We start from the raw sequence: 11,986 nt of genomic DNA, 5'->3' as shown, positions 1-11,986 counted from the left end.
AACACTATGCGGTGGTGTTTTTCTTGAGCGCATGAAAGTAGCTCGGTAATCTGTAGTGCCAGAACTTGATATGCGGTGTGGCGCAGGTAGCATCCCAAAATTTGCAGCGCGGGTTTTGAGTCCGTGAAATGCACCATTCTTGAGGTCTTTCCCCGCAGATGTGGCGAATCGCTTCCCGAATAGCCACAAGCTCTGCAGCGGTTGATGTTCAATTGTGATCTATAATGAAGCCTCGAGTCATCTGCTGGGCTGGTATCACCACAGGTGCTGTCGATGCATTTGGTGACGCGGACCCGTCTGTGTAAACATGAACATAGGTCTGGTATTCTGACCAGGTGTATGCCAGAGCAAGTTGTTGTAGTCCGCTAACGGGAACTAATGATTTCTTTAGTATGCCGGGGACATGCACGCATACCGAAGGTTGAACCATCACCCACGGTGGTTGGACGGGGTGATATGGAAGGGCATAGCCTGTTGTTATGTGGGGTAGATGCCAGCGAAGTGCACTTGTGAAATTGCTGTCCGGCCGCAACACAACAACACAGCAACACAGGTTCACCGCGTAACTGCCCGAATAACAGCAATGCTGGCAACGTAGCAATTTTTGCATTCCTCTACGAACGCTTGTGTTAAAAGCATTATTTCCCACTCTGAAACAAAGTCAGTGATTGCCGCGCAACCTAATTTCTGTATTTACAGCTCGTAAACAAAACACGCCACGCTGATGAGCGGTTGCAACGCGTTTTACGAGGGTATTTCCAGACGACAGCATTAAAGCGCCACTAAACAGAAACTGGAAGTTCAGCTGGAATAAAAGAGGGGTCTTACGGAATGCGCACAGTTTTTGTTCGGTGCAAAATGATGTCTTATTAGTGGAGAAATTCGTAATCGAAGTCCAAATATCTCTTCCTCAATTTCTGTCGTCCCTGATTCGGTATTGTAGGATCCTTCAGTTTTTTGCTGTTTACTCGCTTATTAAAGCTCTGTTCGCAGTAAGAATGACACGACTGTAATCGTAACAGGACTGCAATCCACCAGTATACAGCTCAACTTCCGGTTTCTCGTAAGTGTCCCTTCAAATAACGTGACGAAGATTATTTAGCTGTTCCGTTAAATCGGATGCCATAAAATATATTGCTACTTTACTGTCATGACGCGTTAGTGCCTGTTTGAAGTGCTGTCGTCGACAAAAACAGCGCATTGCTTCCGTCAAACCGCTCATCACACGCGCGCCTACAACGCGCCGCTCGCAGCGGGCAAGAACATGGCGGACGCCGTAGCAGACGACGCAGTTGTCTCCACCCTGTACGGAGCGGCGGGCGAGGAGGACATCGAGGCACCCTACCGCAGCCGTGCTCCCTCAAGGGCTGCAGAAGATAGCGCCAACCTTTCCCTTTCCCTCAAGAACCACTTACCAGCCGAGAAGCGAGCGCCGACACGCGTCAGAGCTAGTATCCTGTGGTTGCGCGCCCTTTTCCTCCAGCCGACGCGAAGCGGCGCGTTCGCTTGTCGGCGCGCGCGGAAGCGTGCCGACGCATGCCTGTGGTTGGGGCTTTAGAGTGCCTCGATGCCAGCGCCAACGTTCAGGGTGGAGAAAACCCCGCTGGCGCCGCCATATTGAATCACACGAGCTCAGACTCAGCTACGCTTGCGTTCATAAATAGTGTTACTCGCGGCGCACTTCCAAGTGCTTTGCCTTGATGAGGATTTTTTTTATCGGCATCGTATCTGCACATCTTTATAACCAATAGCCGTTAACTCTTCGAAGGTCGAAGACGTAAATGTATGGCGCCGGGAACATGCCCCAAGTTGCCTAATTCAATCACATTTAATATGCCGCGTGTAAGTTTGAAATACGCACTATATTTTTTTTTTTTTGCGCTTCGATGCTTGGTATATAAAGTTTGCGACCCCCTGTGTGTGGAAGTTTTTCTTTTTCGCTGTTGTATTTTGGTTTACACGTCACGCCTCCTTTACCGTAGCCAGCCACTCGCGCACGGCGGTTAGTTTCCCTTGCGTTGCGCGTGCTCTTCGCGTTCGTTGCAATTATTTGACGATATCTACGCGCAATTTTTCTTTTTTTGCCAACAAAACTGTGTGCTGACAGGATTAAGCTGGTGTAAAAGTAACTGCGATGTGAAAATAAGGTTTAGTTAGTGCTGTAGAGAAAAATGTCACGTAACTTGTCTGTGTCTATCTTGCGTAGTACACACAAGAAACCAAACGATGCACAAAATACATTTACTTAGTAATGTCTAGTACAGTAAATCATGAAAGAGATATGTACATGAAAAATTATATGTACTGTGTGGCGCCTGAAGGTTATGTTGAAAGACCAGATAAAAAAAAAACATTCGCAAGGTAGGCTCGACACACACAATTCGGGATAGGGAGAGATTTTTTTTTATTTATTCATTACTGGGGGGGGGGGGGGGGTTTCAAGTGAGTACATCAACCTTATTACACACAATATAAATCGAAAACAAGAATACAAACAAGAAAACGCAACCGTGGGTAATATTAATCAAGATATGCAGCCAGAATACATCAGCTACCATCGGGATGCGTCGCATCAGCCAAACACATCGATGGCGAGTACACAACATTTTATAAATAACCATTAGAACACTGATAACTACATTGAAAAAATAAACAACACTGCATACATATCGCGTACAAAAACCGTAAATGAAACTAAGACAGTCAAATACAGATTAGCAATGTTTTACACTTCGAAAATATAGTCCATGATGATGTAGGGCTGTTGACTTTAACAGACGGCGCCCATCCTGTCGATTTCCCTCGTACTGGTCCTCTTCAAAGTGTTTTTAAGTACAAGTAGCACCAACAAAAGTGATTATTGATATGAAAAGTTGCCTTGTAAATACAGAGAACCCATTAAAGTGCTTAAAAATAAATTTTCGCAGAAGTAATGCTGTATTACCTCACTTCACACGTTTCGAAGAAATGCACAGGCTACAACAGACACCATGCCAGAAAGCGCCGAAACATTTTGGTCCCATGATGCCCCTTAACTCTACTACACCTGGGCCAACGCCTCCTATAGGAGGCGTTGCCTGGGCATACCGTGCACAGGCATTTAAAGACCGCCACAGTACCCACTACGATCGGGAATGAGCACGAATGACCATCGGCTTACGAGCACCAGGCTACAAATATATTCGTCTAGAAAATCAGCTATATAACGTAACAACCTGAGATCCGCAAGATATCTGCTGAGAAATCAGAGAAAATCTCAATGCTTCGCTTGCCACGTGCACAACAGCCGCTCTCCCCAGAAGAAGAACTGCGTCCTTTAGTTCATATTAGAAAGATTTTAACTGCGCTATGAACAGGGACAAAGGAGGACGAAAAAGACAACACGTGCGTCTTTTTCGTCCTCCTTTGTCCCTGTTTATAGCGCAGTTAAAATCTTTCTAATATGAACTTCAACCAACTAGCCCAACTTGGTGCACTACGGTGTTCTTTAGTGCCAAATAACCAGTAGCGAAAAAAAAAGAAAACTGAGGGGAAAAAGAAGAAACAAGAGACACACGATGTGTGCTTCCCGTGAAAAAGTAAAATAGGTGGTTTACATGACGATTTGTAGCTAATGTAAGACCTTTTCCCGGCGAAACATTTTCGTCAGTCCTTAAAATAAGGGTACAGCTCGCATAGACTGCGCCGATCAAAACGGCAAAAGCCTATGCGACGCGCGCTCGCAAACCATAGGCTACTCAGACAGCATCGGTGCAGTGCTTAGTTCGTGAGCGAACGTAGGTACGTGAGCGAGGATAAGAGAATACTTTCTCATTTAAATGAAAAATGACAGCAGATCCACGAGGTGAATGATGATGAGTGGGCGAAGCTCCGGAGGGAATCATCGGATCTCCCGCTTAAGGGGACGCTAGCACAAACGCGTTAGAAACGTGCAGTACTCTCTAGTAAGGGGGAGCGGCCACAGCGTCTTACGCAGCCATTTACACATGCCGGAACGTGCACCGCGTTTGCCGACGCCATCGCATGACTGCTGAGAGAGTATACCCCCCGTATTCATAAACGCTCCTCGACTTGAACTTGACTTGCCACCACTTTGGGCAGCGCGTTCGAAACGCGTTGAAGGTAAGGTGGAGAGGCCACAGCGTCTTACACCAGCTTCTTACACGGGCCGTAACGCGCTAGCACAAACGCGTTAGAAACGCGCTAGAAACGCGGCCTTTCGTTAATGTTGGGTATTTATAGCCATCGTGGTGCGTTTGTTCATGTCCGCTTCGTGGCGTAGTGGGCTAACGCCGCGCGCTCGGAAGCGAGGGGTCCTTGGTTCGATTCCGCGCTACGGACACAACTTCGGAATTTTTTTCTCATTTTTCTCAGACTGGTTACACACTACTACTACTACTACTACGACGGGGACGGAACGGGTGCCGCTATAAGGAGCTTCGCCCCTAAAACACGGTGCGATAGTCTAAACTTTCTTTACACTTACCTCGCAAATGTAGGAGTTATCCGTTCCCTTCCAGTGATACCGCTTTACTTGGGCTTCCCATCTCTTCCTTCTCTCTGGGTCCCGGGGGAAGCGTTAACAACGAAGCCCTTTACGCGTCGATACGGTGCACTTGGGAACACAACAGCCCGTCATGTCGACTCGATGCACTTGACAAGCTTGTCATTCATGCGGCTGAACACTGTCCAGCGTGTAGAAGCGTCAGCGAAGCGTCCGCGCGCGCTGTGTCTCGAACTAAGCACTGGCACCAAGCAATCGCAACCGCTCGCTGTGATTCAAGATGGCGTCGCAGCGAGAAAACGGCGGCGCGGGGGAGGTCAAAGGCAACGCCTCCTCGTTGTCAAAGGATGGCACCACCCTGAACGTCATCTGGGTAGTACCAGCTTGGATAGTATTGAGCCCTGGCTGTGGCGAAGCACGTTTCTAGCCCGCGTTTTGCGTCGATTCGCACTTTTTTCTGCCCTGTTTCGAGTGCGAAAAGGCTCGTCACTTCTCACAGACCATGGCGACCAGGCTGCGAGCTGGCCGCAGCCTATAGTTATACGAAAACGGACTCTCCGTGTGCCGTGGAACGTAATGCTGGAAGCAGAAGACATAGGCGACGCCGATCCGGAGAGACCTAGCTCAGCCTCGAAAAAGCGTCACCGTCGTTACTGCTGCGTCGTGGGCTGCCATGAACAAGAAGGCCTGAATCCCAACATTAGATTCTACCGTTTTCCTTCAAGGCTTCACGAAGTGGAGCGTCGGGCGCGCTGAATAACTGCGGTTCGTCGCGCTGGGTAAGCGAAATGGAAGACCGACGTAGCAGCAGGCATGGCTGGTGATTCACGATTCGAGAGCCGGCCACAGCGACAATTGACAATTCGACCGGTGTGAAGTGGTGAAGTGACCAGGTGTGTGCAAATGACCACAAATGGTCGGGCTGATTCGGTGACAATTCACTACCCCACTACGAGCAGCACAGGTTAGAGAGTTGAATGTGCTCATCCTTGACCTCAAGCCAGCACGTTGAGGCAGCACAGAAACGTAGTATTGATTACAGCACATCGATGTTCGAGCGCTGTCATTAGAAGCTACATCAAGCGAGCAGCGCACGAGCTCGCGCTGCAGCGCGATTCGCACGTACGTACGTTACTGCGAGCTTATATGCATTGCATCAGTTATTTATCAATTGCTAAAGGGACAGATGGCCGCTACTACAGCGCAGGCATAATTAATTGTCTAGCGGCATGCAGTCAACAAAGATTGCAGGAGACCCGCCGTTTCGCGGCATGTGTAAAGACCGCTGCCGTCGCGGCACGTACGATCGTGCGCTCGAGCAGTTCCGTACACATATCTGCTTATCGCTGCTGTGAATTCATTTATAGAAAGCATTTCCTCGCGATGTGCGCCTGAATCTAGCAGCGTGCAAACCTAACCTGAAGTTCAACTTCGCACGTGCGTGACTCGCTTCACTTGCGATTGACACTGCGCTAAAACTTCGACGCTTATTTCTTGAACGGCGTACACGCAGTCGGCGTTGCATAATTTCTTGCCTTTACGCAGCATGCCACCCATGGAAAAATCTTCGGCGCCCGATATTCGCTGCAAGCCGTGGTACAACACAACCGAAAGTGGCGGGTCCATATTGTAAACGTGCTTCGCGAAGCAGACGACCGAGCTTGGTACTACCCAGTTTCGGATTGAAGGCGCTTTTTAGCACCATTTTTGCAGCGCCCTCTGGGCAACGCAAGAGCCCCCCCCCCCCCCCCCCCCCTTGCTCCCTCGCTGGTGCCTCGAGCGCAACGGAAGGAGGCGCGCTTCTTCCCTGCTTTTATTTCGCGCGCGAGACGCGGTCGTCGGCTCCCCTCTCACGCTTTCACTCGCACATTCAGCATACGGCCGCGCGGCTTCCCTCGCTTACTCGCACATACAGCATACGGCGTGCGGCGACGTATGCTGTATGTGCGAGTGAAAGCGTGCGAGGGGAGCCGACGACTGCGTCTCGCGCGCGAAAGAAAGCATACGGCGCGCGGCGACGGCGTTATCGCACTTGGACTTTATACGGAACATCTATGAGCCAAAACCAATTTTAGGGCCGCAACGCGTCATAGACATCATCTTTAGATAGCAAAAGCGGATATCAAAGGCCATACTTTTGCTGGCGGAAACCGAAAATACGTAATAAATGTCGCCCCCAGCACTTCGGGCGGCCAATGCCATCGTCAAGCAACCAAGCCAAGCGACATGAAAAGTCAAAATGGCCGCTCGGGCCGGCGCGGTGTGGCAGTTCGCAACGTATGATGCGGGAACGGTCCCACAGTTGCGACGTAACAGCGGTGTTACCAATGCATTGGGTTCTATGGGAGCTGTGCCGGGACCGGCCGAAAACGACGTAACAGCCGGGAAAACGTAGCACCCGGGAACGTAACAGCGGGGTTCTACTGTACACTGCTGCCTCATGTACCGAACACGAGGTAGTTTTCTGCAAAATAATGTGCAATGGTACAAGCATAATGGCGGGTTGCTTCGGGACCAGAGGATGGGCGGTAGCCCATCCTCTGGTCCCGAAGGCATAGTTTCCGCCCACGATTTTCTTCAGCAACATGTCTGTAGCTCTGCAGTTATACTAATGCGTGATTTTAACCTTGCTGATATAAACTGGAGTAGCATGCACCACACCTCACAGTGTTCAGAGGCTTTGTTCAATTTAATGCTAAATTTCAACCTCCATCAAGTTGTTTCGTGCCCAACGCGTGTTCAAGGAACAGCCACCAGTACATTAGATCTAACACTTATTAGTAGTCACCTTAGCCTTATCAATGCTCAAGTTGATGTTGTAGAGGGTATTTCGGACCACAGAGTGCCCATTTGCCGATTAACACTCGATCACAGCTTACACTTTCAATCAATAGTAACACATGTTCCGAACTTCAGTAAAGCAGATGACGCCAGCGTACTAACTTGTTTAGCTCATGAATCTTATGAGTTCATGGAATTGAACTGTGATCCTGTCACAACTGTAAATGACCTCTGGCTACGATTCAAGCACATTGTTTATTACTCCATGAATTACTTTATTCCACTACGGCTTACACGGCCCCAAAGAAATAACCCTTGGATAACAAGAGAAATTCTACATGCAAAACGAAAAGTTAAGCGACTACGGAAAGCGGTAAAGAAAACGTGCTGCAGTGCGAATGTATCAAAACTAAAACCAGCCATTTCAAACTTCCAGACCAAAACAAAACAAGCAAAAGAAGATTACTTCAAAGTAACGCTACCGTCATACATTACTGGTAACCCGCAAAGGTTCTGGAAGCATTTCCGCCCTAGAAAAACAGGCAGTCCTGAACTAACATTAGAACAGAAAAGGGCAAAGTCCAATATATACAACAACTTTTTTCACTCTGTCTTCACAAAAGATAACGGAAAAATCTCGCAGCTTTTACCCCCCCCCCCCCCCCCCCCTCGTTATCACGGGTATCAGCCCAATAGATGTAAGTGACGAAGGAATATTTAGTCTTTTGCTCGAACTAGACCCAAAAAAATCTTCGGGACCAGACAACGTCCCCAATCCCTTTCTTAAACGATATGCGGAATGGTGCAGTAAATACCTTGGTTTGGTTTTCCGCAAATCTCTCGTCGTATCAGAACTTCCAGTTAACCAGCACGTCGTGCAATATATTTGAACATATAATCTTAAAACATTTAGCCGTTTCCTTGGAGACGAACGGCATTTTGTCATCTTGCCAGTACGGGTTCCGTAGCAGATTATCAACTATAATGCAACTAACAGAGGTTGTTCATGATTTAGCACTGTCTATTAACAACTGCGCGCAAACAGATATTGTACTACTAGACTTTCCTAAGGCCTCTGATTCCGTATGTCACAACAAATGAATTGCAAAGCTCCGAAATATCATTGGAGATGGATTATTAACACGTTGGATTTAAGACTTTTTAACTGACCATTCCCAATATGTCCTGTTGGAGCAAGTACCATCAGAAACCCTGCCTGTCATGTCCGGAGTACCACAAGGCTTCGTTCTGAGGCCTTTGTTATTTCTTATTTTTATTAATGATATCACAGACAATATATCTTGCAACATTAGGCTCTTCGCTGACGACTGCACATATTTACAAAAAAATTAACAGTCATTCAGATCACCTTGCACTAACTGATTCCTTCAACCATCTCTCCAACTGGTGCGACATGTGGCAAATGTCGATGAACCCCCCAAAAACAGTAAGCATGACGATAACCCGAAAGAAAGAAGCTATCAAATACGAATATCAAGTGAATGAACAAAATTTAGGTGTCACGCTTGCTTCAAACCTAAGATGCGATGTGCATATTTCTAATATTACTTCAGTTGCTCTGCGCAAGCTCTTTTATTTTCGCAGATGCATCCGGCTGGCCCCTCAATCTACCAAGCTTCTAGCCTATACTACCTATGTTAGACCGGTATTAGAATACGCTAACACAGTATGGTCTCCTTATACAGTCACTAGCATAAAAAAACTAGAAAATGTACAGAGGAAGGCTGAAAGCTTCATCTGCAACAAATATAAGCGCACTGATTCTCCCACAAATATGTTAAGAAGCTCTGGCCTCAAAACACTGGCGATTAGAGCAAAACAAGGGTGCCTGAAATTTATTTTTCAGCTACTTCACAACTATTACAAAATTGACACATCATTATGCATTCGTCCATCAGAATCCTGCCTAACCCGGCACAAACATTCACACACACTGACAGTACTCTTACCACAATGACACTTTCAAGCACTCTTTTTTTCCTCTTGCTATCAGGGAATGGAATTGTTTAGATCCCTCGGTTACTAATGCGAACTCATTATCGGACTTTGCCTCAAAAATAGCAAGTATCATCTGTTAATGCAGTAGCGCTCTCCGCCCCAGATGTATTTCACCATCATTTGAAGAATATTAGTGGCCAAGTGTTCACTACAGAGGTTTTCAGGTTTGCTGTTATTTGCCTGTGTACCATTCCATTTCATGTATAATTTCTGTTATCTGTTGCTGTTGGTTACTTTGTGTTATCTGAGGATAAAAATGTGTGCTTTGTATATTATTGCTATTATAAGTGTGTATAAGTTATATGTGATACAAGTGTGTTGTCCATAGAAGTTCAGCTCGGTATTAATTCCTAATTATCATTATTCAAACTTATTTAGATACCTTTTAATCTTATACTTTTGTGATGACTGTCACTGCATTGGATATCTGTTTGTTTTGCCGTGTGGTGCTGATGTATTATTCTACCTGCATGTACAATCTGTACGCCCACCTGCTATGGTCTCGGAAGAGACTGGCAGTATTGAAAATAAATTTGGACCACAGGGGCTTCTTTAATGTGCACCTAAATCTAAGTACACAGGTGTTTTCTGCATTTCGCCCCCATCGAAATGCAGCCACCATGGTCGGGATTTGATCCCGCTACCTCGTGCTTAGCAGCTCAACACCATAACCACTGAGCAACCACGGCAGATTTCGTATAGCCTGTGGCCATATTTCACACCATTATGAGTTTGAATTAAAATGTCTGAAGAACCACATGCCGCTTACAACACATTTCAGTTTTCGGCAGTTTATGAGAAAACCGTTCGATTCATTGCAAAGACTATAGAGTGGAAATTCTTACAATTTTTCCTTGACTCATGTCGTTCAAATGCATGTAATATAGTTTTTACTTCATTAAAATAAGTTCAGACCGGAAACAGTTACCGCACACAGCCTCATATTTGTGGCTGACAAGGTATTGCATGAAAAAACATTCAGAAAGTCACTACAACATCTGGATAATGCTCCCAAATATATTGAAGCACTGAGCAATGTGCATGGTATGGTTAGTCAGTGCTGAAACCAACCCAAACCTAAGCACCTCCAAATGACCAACCACAAGCTCGTGCAGGTTAACCAATTCTACACTTCGTAGCCACTCAGCAATTGCAGGGGCCTCAGGCTTGAGCAGGACATGTAGCTTGCTAATTCATGCTTGTGCCTTCCTGAGAATACAATCGTCCAGTAGTTAATGTAGTGGAACGCTAAGGCAAAGGTCGGTTCAAGTACTCAAATACATGATAAACTCAGTAGCATTTGGGAAGCTATTGGCTTCATGAATGAGCATTTTGCGCTATTCAAGGCAGATGTTGAAGCTTTTTTGTTTTAGGAAATGGCTGCTGCTAAAGTTGAAATTGCACAGTGTCGTAGAGAGAATGAGGAATTGCAGAAAGATTAAAAAAAAAGGTAGGAAGGAGGTTATGCAGCTAAAGCAATACAGCAGAACCATTAACAGTGTGGTTCCAAAGCTTGCACTGACTCACAGGGAGAACTTGAGGGTGACTGTTGCAATCATTGCCATCTCCACAGGTACTAACGTTACAGCTAATGACATTGTGATGCTATTGGGTGCAGGATCACTCCAGAAAGAGATAGAAGCAGCACGCGGAAGCACAAACACACATCAGACGTATATTGGACACACGTAATACATTAAAACAGCACATATACAACAGTTTCCCAAAATATGTTCTAGAAGATATACAGCTAATATAGATTAGTCAAAAGGTAGTCGGCCTACAGTTCATGTAGAAGTAGTTGCCGCCATGTCGGAGACGTCGGGGAACCGGTGTCGGACAGCACTGTCGGACAGCTGGTTGGACAGCAGGGTCTAACTACAGGGTCAGATCGCCTCGTGGAGCTCAGGTGGCCCTGCGCCACAGTCGATGTACCGGAGCCTCCGCGTGCCCGGTTACCCGATGGCGGGGTTTGTGTTCCGGAGAACACTGCGGCAGCCCACCAGGTCACGTCCGCAGCTGGCGAGGTAGCCCCGTGGCCGCTCACCCGAACGCTCCATCAGCCAGGCTCAGGAGCGCCAGCTCTCCTGGACCAGTTGCCCAGCGGAAGATCTGGACGAGGTAACCCTGTGACCGCTCACCCGAGCGCTCGAACAGCCAGGCTCAGGACCGCCAGCCCTCCTGGACCAGTTGCCCAGCGGAAGATCTGGACGAGGTAACCCTGTGACCGCTCACCCGAGCGCTCGAACAGCCAGGCTCAGGACCGCCAGCCCTCCTGGACCAGTTGCCCAGCGGAAGATCTGGACGAGGTAACCCTGTGACTGCTCACCCGAGCGCTCGAACAGCCAGGCTCAGGACCGCCAGCCCTCCTGGACCAGTTGCCCAGCGGAAGATCTGGACGAGGTAACCCTGTGACTGCTCACCCGAGCGCTCGAACAGCCAGGCTCAGGACCGCCAGCCCTCCTGGACCAGTTGCCCAGCGGAAGATCTGGACGAGGTAACCCTGTGACCGCTCACCCGAGCGCTCGAACAGCCAGGCTCAGGACCGCCAGCCCTCCTGGACCAGTTGCCCAGCGGAAGATCTGGACGAGGTAACCCTGTGACCGCTCACCCGAGCGCTCGAACAGCCAGGCTCAGGACCGCCAGCCCTCCTGGACCAGTTGCCCAGCGGAAAATGGCCAG

The sequence above is a fragment of the Dermacentor silvarum genome, chromosome 8 (assembly GCF_013339745.2).
Source record: "Dermacentor silvarum isolate Dsil-2018 chromosome 8, BIME_Dsil_1.4, whole genome shotgun sequence".
Classification (NCBI taxonomy): domain Eukaryota; kingdom Metazoa; phylum Arthropoda; class Arachnida; order Ixodida; family Ixodidae; genus Dermacentor; species Dermacentor silvarum.
This window is presented reverse-complemented; position numbering follows the sequence as displayed.